This window comes from Bubalus kerabau, chromosome 2 (genome assembly GCF_029407905.1).
Source record: "Bubalus kerabau isolate K-KA32 ecotype Philippines breed swamp buffalo chromosome 2, PCC_UOA_SB_1v2, whole genome shotgun sequence".
Classification (NCBI taxonomy): domain Eukaryota; kingdom Metazoa; phylum Chordata; class Mammalia; order Artiodactyla; family Bovidae; genus Bubalus; species Bubalus kerabau.
The window spans coordinates 24,895,800-24,909,838 of record NC_073625.1 but is presented as its reverse complement, the minus strand read 5'-3'; the positions used below and the strand labels follow the sequence as shown (position 1 = coordinate 24,909,838).

Genomic DNA, 14,039 nt, shown 5'->3' with positions numbered 1-14,039 from the left:
GGGGATTTTAAGAAATAAATACACATATATTCATTCACTATGTGGAGGTTGTCCTGGGAACTTGTGATATGAACAGATTTTAATAATAATGGCTAAAGCCTGTGAATGGATAATATTAATAGTAACAGTCATAGTGGTAATATTATGAAGCAAAGGAGCATCTTTTTATACTGTAATCTTTTTCATTGTATAGTAGCAACATTTTGCCCTTATCACACATACTTATTTGCTTATTATCTTTCTTTTATCATTAAAACTGAATCTTAGAAAATGATGCTATGATCTCACTCAAAATTAAGCTAAAATTTTATCTCTCCCAAGGGAAATTACATTTTATTTTGGAGAAGAAAAATCTTATTTTTTTCATTGTAACCATCATAAAATCAGTATAAAAAATGTAAGTGATGTACAAAGTTTCTTCTCATCTGTCTGTCAAAGAGCAAGTAGGTACTCATTTCATCCAACTACATGGAAAGATATTTCAAGTTTCAGACTGAGTTCTTGTGTCATTTATGCATAAGGATTGTTTGGATGAACTGAAACTTTCTAATTTTCTAGAGGCTATATATTTATGTATTTATTCATGTGTTTATCTTTGTGCATCAGGCAAGTATTGATAACCTATTATACTCCAGGGGTTAAGGACCTATGGTGCTGAATTATAAATAGTTTGAGTCTTGCTAAACTTGTAACAAAATGGGAAAATATCCACATTAAAAGTATATAAGTGAGAATTTCTGGTTAAGATAGTAATGGAAAGCTTCCCCCAGTATTTCCCATCCTAGTCTCTAACCAAGTATTCTTTCATGTATAGAAGTGACAGTCAAGGCTTCTCACATATGAAAGAAGTTTTGCAGTACTTCACCAGTATATTGTGTATTGTTTGGGGGATATAATCGACAAAATAATTCATCAAGTTATGTACTTCATCCTTATAGAGAACTTAGGAATGGCCAAAAAATACAAAACAAAAACAAAACTTGATCCAGTAGTGATTATCAATGACTTTTCTAAACCTAGAATTTCTGTAAGAAAATGTGTGAAATGGGTTGCAGAAGAGAGAAATAGTATACATTTTGTTAACAGAAATAAGGAAGTGGTCAGAGTGAAAGTGAGAACTATGTGAGTTTCAAGTTTGAGTCTATGGATTTAGTAATATCTAAAATTAAAACATGCAGTTAAATAATACTGACTGAAGTTCTTTGCTTTAATTATGCTTTATTCCTAATCCCAGAAGTATCTTTAAGAGAACAGTCTCTCTCAGGATAAAGAAATTTATATTTGTTTTTTTAGCAGGGTTTGACTGAGGTTTTCAGTCTTACTTGAGATGTTCTTTTACTAAATTTGAACTAACCCAATTTAATGTTGGGTACTAAATTAGCATAAACTGTATGATCACATTTTAGAAGTTGCCTTATCTCCTGATTGATCAGTTCTACTTTCATATATTGTGTCTGAATCAGGAACTAGTCCAAAAAACAGAGTTTATGCCAGGTAGCCCAATAGAAGGGCTTGATTATTGGAGACTAATTGCAAACTGTTTAAAGAGCTGAAAGACAAGTAGGGACCATTCAGGTAATCTATAGATTAGCAACACCAAGAAGTCAGTATCACATTATGGCTGGAGATGATGGATGCGAGGGTACCTCAGTCCCAAAGCCAGGGTTTCAAGATTGGAATGGGATGGCTGACTGTATGTGAAAGCTGCATGACAGGACCCAGAACCACAGACAAAGGGGCTGTCCAGAACGAGCCAAGGCTATGGAGAGACAGAGCTTTCACCAGAGAAGCAGCTCAAAGCAGAAACAAAAGAGAACCAACTCTGTTTCTGCTACTCAGTCAGTTCTTTACAACTGTCAGTTCTGGATCCTGTCAGTTCTGTACAACTGCAAAGCCTAGCCAGAACCCAGTGATCAAAGATGGCGGAATGTCCAGAAGAAAGACAGAAAAGACATCCAAGTGGCTGGTACATCTGTTTAGAAAGATATTCAAGTTGATCGTTATTTTTGCCTAAAAGTGTTTATTTCTAAATGTTGAACTTCTGAATGATTTAATTTTTTTTCTTGTTTTTACTATAGGTAAGCTTGAAGAAACTTCCAAATGCTGATTATTGAAATTAGTATTCAAACTTAGATTGGTAAAGAAGGAATAAAAGTATTTAAAGTGGAGTTCACAGTGGGAAAATTATTAAGAATATTTGGAGAAAAACAATACATTGGATATTGCTGCCACAGTTTACATAGAAGGATGAGAAGATAGCAAGGTAAGAATGGAGAGGAATTTTTATACTTTTTTTAAGTTTCCTGGTTTGCATTGGACCCTTCTAAGAAGTTTTTAAATTAGAAAGAGACACAGTCACATATGTGTTTTAGGTCAACTGCCCTGAAAGCATTAAGGAATATAGTGGAGGAAAAAATGGTTGCATTAAAAACAAAAAATAGAAATTTTACGGTATATTTATATCACATGTATGAGTTATTAATTATGCTTTAAACTTGCAATAATGTTTGAGAGGCAATCAGCTTAGTTCTGGAGAAGACATTTGTGTTGTCTTTAGGTTAATAACTTCTTCACTTGATCTAATAGGGATGTCATTGGAATATAGACAAATGGAAAATTTAGGAAATTTGATGGCTCATTATAGTTGGCAAAAATCTCATATATAAATTGTTGAGGAAATTAACCCCAGGTCTAAAGCTAATCAGCTAAAGATTCCCCCATTTACTCTTAAAAAAATGTAGCAATTCAATTTTCAAGTGTTGTTTAATGACTAGTGTGTGCATATAATAATAGATACTGAAGAGAAAATATAAATGAAGTATATTGTTTACATTAATAAGTTCAAAAGTTAATGGAAGGTATAATATGCATTAAATATTAGATTCAATGATAATGTAGATTATATATAGTGAAGGGGAAATTGAATGGCTGGCAGCAGATGTCATAAAAGCTCAAATAATTAGGAACCAAATATGGAGTGATTTGATTGAAGAAAATTTCATAAAGTAAAGACATCTTAGGATTTTCCTATAGTTTTATGTCATTTTACTTTCTTCATGATTATCACTGTTTCATTATTCCTAAATGACTTTTAGAAATATTTTTGCAGCCTATTGATACAGAATTATTTATTAACAAATGAAATGCTTGTGTTAGATTTTCTTTATTTCACAAAGAGCAGAAGTAATTATGATTAAAATGTATTCCAGGTGCCTTCATCTGTTTTTTGAATTTCTTCCTTTTATTTTTATTTCATTGAAAATGTATTCATTACCACATTGGAGAACTGATGTTCATATTTAGTTTTATTAAACCCATTTTGTATGTATATCCTTGAAACACTTCAAAGCCACTGAAGATATTGATTGATGAAATACCATACTGGTGACATGGCAGATAATGATTTGTTTTTCAAGAAACCCTTTGGGCGTAGTAGATTATATATTTATTGATTTATCAGTATACGTGGAGAAAGAGCACAGTAATATAAAGTAAAACATGAGTCTCTTATACCATAAATTTTTCTGGTTTGAAGTATTCAAAGTAAAATATGGGATTCAATATGTTGATTTTGCCTGAAATGTAATGACATGTTATGTTTACATTTAAGAATCTTAAATCTCAAGAAGACATAGTTGTCTCTGTCCCCTATTTTTACCAGAGTGATGAAGACTAGGTATGACTTTCTTTTTGTTGGTTAGTCAACTTATAAGGACATCCAGTTTTTTATCTACTAGTTAAAAACCAACCTTCTTTGACTTTCTTTTCCCCTCCAGTCCAACCATGAGGTCATTATGTTAGAGCTAGCTACTGATACAACCTAACCCACTGCTCAGTTGAGCCCCATGACAAAGGTCTGCTCCCCTTTCCATAAACAAGAAGAGAGGCCTAAAAATTAACATGTGAACCCAACAAAGTAATTGAATATTTTATCCAGTTTCTGTATTTCTGTATAGAGTAGGCAAAGAAAGGCCTCTTTCTTCTGTGATATAAATATCTGAGCTCACAGTTCTAGAAGGCCTAGTCTTCCTTCGTGCAGAGAACTCACAGAGAAGGAAGCCAACAATTTGCTTTGACTGCATGAATTTCTTGATTGAAAGCATGTTAAACTGAAACTACTGAAAATTTGCATCTTTCTTCATTTCTATGTGCAATTGAAGTATCCTTCTATGAATCATCTTTTTAACTTAAATTCTTTATAACCTAAAACATAAGAATATCACCTTATTGCATATCTTCCACAATACAGGTCCACAATATTTTATTCTAAATCTTTGGTGCAGATACAGATACAATTTGGAATTTAGATATGTTGTGTAGAATTCCAAGGATGTCAGGGTAACACTCTAGAGAAAAACTTATTAAGATTTCTACAGTGATATGAATGAACAGTCTCACTCAGTTCAGTTCAGTTCAGTTGCTGAGTCGTGTCGAACTCTTTGTGACCCCATGAATTGCAGCACTCCAGGCCTCCCTGACATCACCATCTCCTGGAGTTCACTCAAACTCACATCCATCGAGTCGGTGATGCCATCCAGCCATCTCATCCTCTGTCATCCACTTTTCCTCCTGCCCCCAATCCCTCCCAGCATCAGAGTCTTTTCCAATGAGTCAACTCTTCGCATGAGGTGGCCAAGGTATTGGAGTTTCAGCTTTAGCATCATTCCTTCCAAAGAACACCCAGGGCTGATCTCCTTTAGAATGGACTGGTTGGATCTCCTTGCAGTCCAAGGGACTCTCAAGAGTCTTCAACACCACAGTTCAAAAGCATCAATTCTTCGGTCCTCAGCTTTCTTCACAGTCCAACTCTCACATCCATACATGACCACTGGAAAAACCATAGCCTTGACTAGATGGACCTTTGTTGGCAAAGTAATGTCTCTGCTTTTCAATATGCAATCTAGGTTGATCATAATTTTTCTTCCAAGGAGTAAGCATCTTTTAATTTCATGGCTGCAATCACCATCTGTGATGATTTTGGAGTCCCAAAAAATAGAGTCTGACACTGTTTCCCCATCTATTTCCTATGAAGTGATGGGACCGGATGCCATGATCTTCGTTTTCTGAATGTTGAGCTTTAAGCCAACTTTTTCACTCTCCTCTTTCACTTTCATCAAGAGGCTTTTTAGTTCCTCTTCACTTTCTGCCATAAGGGTGGTGTCATCCACATATCTGAGGTTATTGATATTTCTCCCAGCAATCTTGATTCCAGCTTGTGCTTCTTCCAGCCCAGCGTTTCTCATGATGTACTCTGCATAGAAGTTAAATAAGCAGGGTGACAATATACAGGCTTGACGTACTCCTTTTCCTATTTGGAACCAGTCTGTTGTTCCATGTCCAGTCTCACTAAATGGGATTAAAAAGAGGAATATCCTGCTGTCAGTTCAGATCAGTTTTGTTTCCAAATGATTTTCAACACCAAGCCTAGGGGGGAAAAGAAAACAAACTTATTTTCAGGGATCTTTGAATTTTGGAAATGCAGAAAAGGATTAGGAACTATGCTTTAGTTCATGTTGACTATTGAGTACTTTATCTCCTAATCTTAAAGATATAATTTTTAGAGTCATGTCTGATGAAAGCTTGCAGTAACTATCTCATACATTGACTCCAGCCATTCCTATCTCCCACCCAGAGGCTATTCCCAGTGAGGCAGTATTGTTTGCGGGGATGAAATGCATAGGATGAATGTGGGCTTTTGGGATTGAAATGTAAGTAGCAAGACTTCTGTATCTATCTATCCATCCATCCATCCATCCATCCATCCATTCAGGAAAGAGAGAGAGTGAGAGCAGAGAGGGACACATGAAATTATTATAAGAAACTGGCTCAAGAAATTTTGGAGGGTGGCCATCCAAAATCTGCATAGCCAGTGTAGGCAGTGGCACCCCACTCCAGTCCTCTTGCCTGGAGAATCCCAGGGACAGAGGAGCCTGGAAGGCTGCAGTCCATGGGGTCACAAAGAGTTGGACACAACTGAGTGACTTCACTTTCTTTCACCTTTTATTGCTGTTCTACTAAAATGAAAATAAATACACTCAAACATAGGATATTTAATTCATTTGAAAATCATCCTATTTCCTCTTTAAATAATTCAGAAATTTAGTATAATTTATTATCATTTCATCACTTTTTATCTCTCTGGCTCTTCTTTGAGTTCTCAATATTCCTCTTTCAAAGAGAAGCTGAAAGTAATGTTGCCTAAAAGTTTCCATATGTTGATTTATTTCTGTGAAAACCAGAAGCTGACAGATAGTAATATAATTAATACATTGCCTATATTTTGATGACTAAGTAATTCTGAAAAAAAAAATCACTTGTTGAGATTTCATCTTTCATCTTACAAATGTAAAAAATATTAATTTCATAATTTCTGTTATTCAGCATTGATTTGATTATATTTTTGTCATGTTATACACTACCCACATGAGGATACTTACTTCAGTGTCCTATATAGTTGAATATACATTTGACCTTATAAAATATTTTTTTAGAAGTTGAGTTCATTGCATGAGAAACTGGCCTATGTCCCACAATTCCAGTTATTTGACATAATAATTTTATTACAAGTCATAATGAAATATTTTTTCCCCACAAAGACGATGGAAGGCATCAAAATATCCTATGTCTGTTAGTATTTCTTCAAAACAATAAACTTATAATCTGCAACAGAAAATTGCTAGCTCTAAGAAATGATATACTTCTTATCATCTATGGTATTTTTCACCAACCAGTCATATAGAACTATTATTGAATAATATTTCATCAACATCCTCAAAAATACCAATGAAGTCACAGGTATTACGAATGATATTTCCTATAAATAAATAACATTTATTTATAATTACTGTTTAAATAAAAAAATCACTGTAAAGTTGCTTACCAGTTAATTCAACATAAATGGAAGCTTCAAAGATAAATATAAAATCTTACCCTGTGTCAGACACTTTCATAATGCAAAGATGCACACGCCTATACACTCTTTGCCCACACAGAGGATAAGTTGCAGGACATGTTGTAGAGCATTGCTAGGGGCCATCAGTTTGACTTTCCAGCACAGTCCAGGCCTTGGTGCTTCCTTTGCTTAGTGTTGATTTTGGTTACGTTGCTGTTTCCTCATCAATTCTAAGGGAAATGACTCTTGGGAGCTATTTTCAAACATTAAAAGTTAAGTGTTTTTCAGAGTTTTAAGAGGAAAATTAACTTATATTTATTGAAATGGATACATACTATCATTTACAAAATTATTCAGAGCATATGCACAAAATTTCAGAAGAGCATTTGATTTTTTTTTTTAAATAGCAACTTTTTGACCTTTCCACATATAGGTGGTTCAATTTTTAAAAATCATTGTTATATGTTGGTTCGATTTTTAAAATCATTGTTATATATTGGCATACCTTTAAGGTTAAGGAATAGAAAATTTGGAAAAAACTTAAAGATAAGAACAATTTAAGTTTCAAAACAGCAAGACAGCAACAGAAGTAAATCCTCACCCACTGGGAAGTAAGCTGATTAAAGATGATTACTAGATGCAAACTGGAAGCATAAATGCATAGGTTATCTAAGGTCCTGGGATGAAGTGGAAGTCAGCAGTACAACAGCAGGGCAGCCACTGCTTACTTCAGGGAAGTGCAGATCGAAGATCCAGATTAGAGGTCCTGAGTCCATCTCTCTAGTTCTTTGCATTATGATGCCCTATGTCACCTAACATAAACATAGCATAAAAAGTAAAACTCATTCACACTACACTGGGTGGACATTTTTGAAGACTGTTGGCGGTTTGAACACTGGAAGATGATTTAGGTTTTTACACCTTGCCGGAGTCCAACTCCAGCAGCCAGGGATTCAACCTGAAGGGGTGAGTGGTGTCAGCAAGAAACTGAGGCAGCCTCTCAGTTTTCTTGGACTGCCTGTTTATTCCAAGCTTATGATTCTCTTATACTTTTACAAAAGCATTAGGTCAGAGGTTTGATATTTTTAGTTCCCATTCACCCGGATTTATTTTTCTCCAAAAATCATTGTTGCCCCTCAAAAGGAGTTCCTTCCTCAGCGATTTTCTTATTTATTTTTTCTCATGTGTCCTGTGAATACACTGTAACTCATGCTAATGTCTGGGCTGCATACCACATTCCTCAGTTTAATTCTTATCTTTCTAAGTCCTGTTTGCCCCTAGTATCCTAAGCTCACTATTTCTTAGAAAGGGCTTCTAGCTAATAATATCTCTAAAGTCCCTAATTTCTATAAGCTATAGTAGAATATGTTAACATTACAGGAATCCTTAAATCTTTAGCTTCTAACTATTTTAATTATTCCTAAGCCCTAAATTCAGCAAACTCCTTTGCCATAAACACTTTTCTCACAAATGGGCTTAGCAATCCCTCCCATGGCCTCAAGCTGTGGCCTGCGTGCTCACCCTGGAACAGTCTTTTGTAAAAGTTCTTGAACAAATGTCAATGATTAACTTTATGAATTATTCTTTGAGCACAGCTGCAGAAGGCTTTATGCCTTCTAATGCTCCTCTCGAAGACAATAAGCACCTTAATATTCTCTTCAGTCAACTCAGCCGAGGAAAGGAAAAAACAAGTCAGAATCACAAAGCGTAACTCCTTCATTCCGGGTCCATGCCTACGGAACAAATGGAGGGCTGTGCCTCCATTTTGTCAGTAATGCCTAACGTGGCTCCTGACAACACCTGATGATATATTCACTTCTAGAACCAGTCCATAAAGTCCAAAACACCTATACTTAAATAACTTAATGAAGCAACTTAAAAGTTAGGCATGTTCTCAATTTTTAAAGATATACTCTAAGCATAAATTTGTCTTATTGAATAGAGCCAAGTAAACACTACAGGGAATTAATATGAAACTAAATCTGAATTGAAGGTCTCTTTGGTGAGTTTAAAAATAGGCACTTCCCTACCAATGAAATAGAACACATGTGAATATTCATTTGTTACTGTGAAATTTAGTTTCCTTCTTCAAGAAAGTGCCATTAACAGCTGTAATTTCCACAATTATCAGCTCCAAGTTTTCTCTTTCATTTGAAAGTGTGAAGAAGGGAGGAGCTAAGATGGTGGAGGAGTAGGACAGGGAGAACACTTTCTCCCCCACAAATTCATCAAAAGAACATTTAAACGCTGAGTAAATTCCACAAAACAACTCCTGAATGCCGGCAGAGGACATCAGGCACCCAGAAAAGCAACCCATGTCTTCAAAAGGAGATTACGAGCCCTATGGTAATTCCCCCAGTGGAGAAGCAGCGCAGATGCCTGCACATGCCACTAGCAAGCAGGGCCTGGGCAGGGAGGCGCGGCACAGGCTGCATTGCTTAGGGTAAGGATCTGGCCTGAATACCCCAAGTGCTATCTGAGCGAAATAATTTGGGCTAGCAAACCAGACTGTGGGATATCTACCACATGAAAAGCCAGCTCTAACCTAAGACACCGCCAGGCCTGTGCACGGAACAAAGGACTGAACAGAGATAGCCGGCTGCAGACCATCCCCCTCTGGTGACAGGCAGCCAGAACCAGAAGGGGGCAATCGCAGCCCCAGAGAGACATTATCTACAAAACTGTAAGCAGGCTTCTTTGCTAACTAAAACTTCTTGGGGGTCTGAATGGTCAACATACGCCTGAGAAGGTGCGCCAGTTGTACACCTAGATAACCAAGCGGTGGGGAGGCGATAAGTCGCAGCAATCGTGCTTGCCAAACACCTCATCACCTGAGCTGCTCGGACCTGGGAAGGGCACAAAACACAGGCCCAACTGAGTCTGCGCCTCTGAGGACTACCAGAGTGCCTGAAACTGAGTGGCTTAGACCTGGGAGGTGCAAGCAGCCCAGGGCCAGCCACTGATGGTTCCTGACGGAGCAACCTAGAGCCTGAGCAGTGTGGGCAGGGAGGCTACACGCGCCGTGAGCGGGGGCAGGCCCAGTGTGGCTGAGGCACTGCGAGCGCACGCCAGTGTTATTTGTTTGCAGCATCCCTCCCTCCCCACAACGCGACTGAACAAGTGAGCCTAAAAAAAAAAAAAAAGTGTCCACCACCGTCCGCTTTGTGTCAGGGCAGAAACCAGACACTGAAGAGACCAGCAAACAGAAGAAGCTATAACAGAGGGAACCGCCTTGGAAGCTACAGGCAATAGATTAAAACCCTGTGATGTTTTATCAATGGTGCTGTATAGAAGGAGAAGTTTTGAAACTACTGTAAAAATAAGACCGATAACTGGAAGCAGGAGACTTAAATGCAAACCCTAACTCCAGGGAACTCCTGACTCCAGGGAACATTAATTGACAGAAGCTCATCAAATGCCTCCATACCTACACCGTAACCAAGCACCACACAAGGGCCAATAAGTTCCAGGGCAAGACATACCAAACAAATTCTCCAGCAACACAGGAACACAGCCCTGAGTTCCAAGATACAGGCTGCCCAAAGTCACCCCAAAACCATAGACTCATTACTGGACACTTCATTGCACTCCAGAGAGAAGAAATACAGCTCCACCCACCAGAACACTGACACAAGCTTCCCTAACCAAGAAACCTTGACAAGCCACCTGTACAAACCCACACACAGCAAGGAAACACCACAATAAAGAGAACTCCACAAACTGCCAGAATACAGAAAGGACACCCCAAACTCAGCAATTTAAACAAGATGAAGAGACAGAGGAATACCCAGCAGGTAAAGGAACAAGATAAATGCCCACCAAACCAAACAAAAGAGGAAGAGATAGGAAATCTACCTGATAAAGAATTCTGAATAATGATAGTGAAATTGATCCAAAATCTTGAAATCAAAATGGAATCGCAGATTAATAGCCTGGAGACAAGGATTGAGAAGATGCAAGAAAGGTTTAACAAGGACCTAGAAGAAATAAAAAAGAGTCAATATATAATGAATAATGCAATAAATGAAATCAAAAACACTCTGGAGGCAACAAATAGTAGAATAACAGAGGCAGAAGATAGGATTAGTGAATTAGAAGATAGAATGGTAGAAATAAATGAATCAGAGAGGAAAAAAGAAAAACGAATTAAAAGAAATGAGGACAATCTCAGAGACCTCCAGGACAATATTAAACGCTACAACATTCGAATCATAGGGGTCCCAGAAGAAGAAGACAAAAAGAAAGACCATGAGAAAATACTTGAGGAGATAATAATTGAAAACTTCCCTAAAATGGGGAAGGAAATAATCACTCAAGTCCAAGAAACTCAGAGAGTCCCAAAGAGGATAAACCCAAGGCGAAACACCCCAAGACACATATTAATCAAATTAACAAAGATCAAACACAAAGAACAAATATTAAAACCAGCAAGGGAAAAACAACAAATAACACACAAGGGAATTCCCATAAGGATAACAGCTGATCTTTCAATAGAAACTCTTCAAGCCAGGAGGGAATGCCAAGACATACTTAAAGTGATGAAAAAAAATAACCTACAGCCCAGATTATTGTACCCAGCAAGGATCTCATTCAAGTATGAAGGAGAAATCAAAAGCTTTTCAGAGAAGCAAAAGCTGAGAGAATTCTGCACCACCAAACCAGCTCTCCAACAAATACTAAAGGATATTCTCTAGACAGGAAACACAAAAACGGTGTATAAATTCGAACCCAAAACAATAAAGTAAATGGCAACGGGATCATACTTATCAGTAATTACCTTAAACATAAATGGGTTGAATGCCCCAACCAAAAGACAAAGACTGGCTGAATGGATACAAAAACAAGACCCCTACATATGTTGTCTACAAGAGACCCACCTCAAAACAGGGGACACATACAGACTGAAAGTGAAGGGCTGGAAAAAGATTTTCCATGCAAATAGGGACCAAAAGAAAGCAGGAGTAGCAATACTCATATCAGATAAAATAGACTTTAAAACAAAGGCTGTGAAAAGAGACAAAGATGGTCACTACATAATGATCAAAGGATCAATCCAAGAAGAAGATATAACAATTATAAATATATATGCACCCAACACAGGAGCACCGCAATATGTAAGGCAAATGCTAACAAGTATGAAAGGAGAAATTAACAATAACACAATAACAGTGGGAGACTTTAATACCCCACTCACACCTATGGATAGATCAACTAAACAGAAAAGTAACAAGGAAACACAAACTTTAAACGATACACTAGACCAGTTAGACCTAATTGATATCTATAGGACATTTCATCCCAAAACAATGAATTTCACCTTTTTCTCAAGTGCACATGGAACCTTCTCCAGGATAGATCACATCCTAGGCCATAAATCTAGCCTTGGTAAATTCAAAAAAATTGAAATCATTCCAAGCATCTTTTCTGACCACAATGCAGTAAGATTAGATCTCAATTACAGGAGAAAAACTATTAAAAATTCCAACATATGGAGGCTGAACAACATGCTGCTGAATAACCAACAAATCACAGAAGAAATCAAAAAAGAAATCAAAATTTGCATAGAAATGAATGAAAATGAAAACACAACAACCCAAAACCTGTGGCACACTGTAAAAGCAGTCTTCAGGGGAAAGTTCATAGCAATACAGGCATACCTCAAGAAACAAGAAAAAAGTCAAATAAATAACCTAACTCTACACCTAAAGCAACTAGAAAATGAAGAAATGAAGAACCCCAGAGTTAGTAGAAGGAAAGAAATCTTAAAAATTAGGGCAGAAATAAATGCAAAAGAAACAAAAGAGACCATAGCAAAAATCAACAAAGCCAAAAGCTGGTTCTTTGAAAGAATAAATAAAATTGACAAACCATTAGCCAGACTCATCAAGAAACAAAGGGAGAAAAATCAAATCAATAAAATTCAAAGTGAAAATGGAGAGATCACAACAGACAACACAGAAATACAAAAGATCATAAGAGACTACTATCAACAATTATATGCCAAGAAAATGGACAACGTGGAAGAAATGGACAAAGTCTTAGAAAAGTACAACTTTCAAAAACTCGACCAGGAAGAAATAGAAAATCTTAACAGACCCATCACAAGCACGGAAATTGAAACTGTAATCAAAAATCTTCCAGCAAACAAAAGCCCAGGTCCAGACGGCTTCACAGCTGAATTCTACCAAAAATTTAGAGAAGAGCTAACACCTAACCTACTCAAACTCTTCCAGAAAATTGCAGAGGAAGGTAAACTTCCAAACTCATTCTATGAGGCCACCATCACCCTAATACCAAAACCTGACAAAGATCCCACAAAAAAAGAAAACTACAGGCCAATATCACTGATGAACATAGATGCAAAAATCCTTAACAAAATTCTAGCAATCAGAATCCAACAGCACATTAAAAAGATCATACACCATGACCAAGTGGGCTTTATCCCAGGGATGCAAGGATTCTTCAATATCCACAAATCAATCAATGTAATACACCACATTAACAAATTGAAAAATAAAAACCATATGATTATCTCAATAGATGCAGAGAAAGCCTTTGACAAAATTCAACATCCATTTATGATCAAAACTCTCCAGAAAGCAGGAATAGAAGGAACATACCTCAACATAATAAAAGCTATATATGACAAACCCACAGCAAACATTATCCTCAATGGTGAAAAATTGAAAGCATTTCCTCTAAAGTCAGGAACAAGACAAGGGTGCCCACTTTCACCCTTACTATTCAACATAGTTTTGGAAGTTTTGGCCACAGCAATCAGAGCAGAAAAAGAAATAAAAGGAATCCAAATTGGAAAAGAAGAAGTAAAACTCTCACTGTTTGCAGATGACATGATCCTCTACATAGAAAACCTGAAAGACTCCACCAGAAAATTACTAGACCTAATAAATGATTATAGTAAAGTTGCAGGATATAAAATCAACATACAGAAATCCCTTGCATTCCTATACACTAATAATGAGAAAACAGAAAGAGAAATTAAGGAAACAATTCCATTCACCATTGCAACGGAAAGAATCAAATACTTAGGAATATATCTACCTAAAGAAACTAAAGACCTATATATAGAAAACTATAAAACACTGGTGAAAGAAATCAAAGAGGACACTAACAGATGGAGAAATAT

The 14,039-nt window shown here is 36.7% G+C and overlaps 1 long non-coding RNA gene across 1 annotated transcript in view; it reads left to right on the top strand.

Moving 5' to 3' along the window:
* The window catches only part of LOC129643117 (uncharacterized), a 90,521-nt gene extending 79,378 nt beyond the window's left edge, over positions 1-11,143 (top strand). The window contains exons 2-3 of the long non-coding RNA XR_008710096.1: positions 2,079-2,263; positions 9,024-11,143. This is a non-coding gene — a long non-coding RNA (uncharacterized LOC129643117). The remainder of the gene's footprint in view (positions 1-2,078; positions 2,264-9,023) is intronic.
* The last annotated feature ends 2,896 nt before the right edge of the window (positions 11,144-14,039 follow it).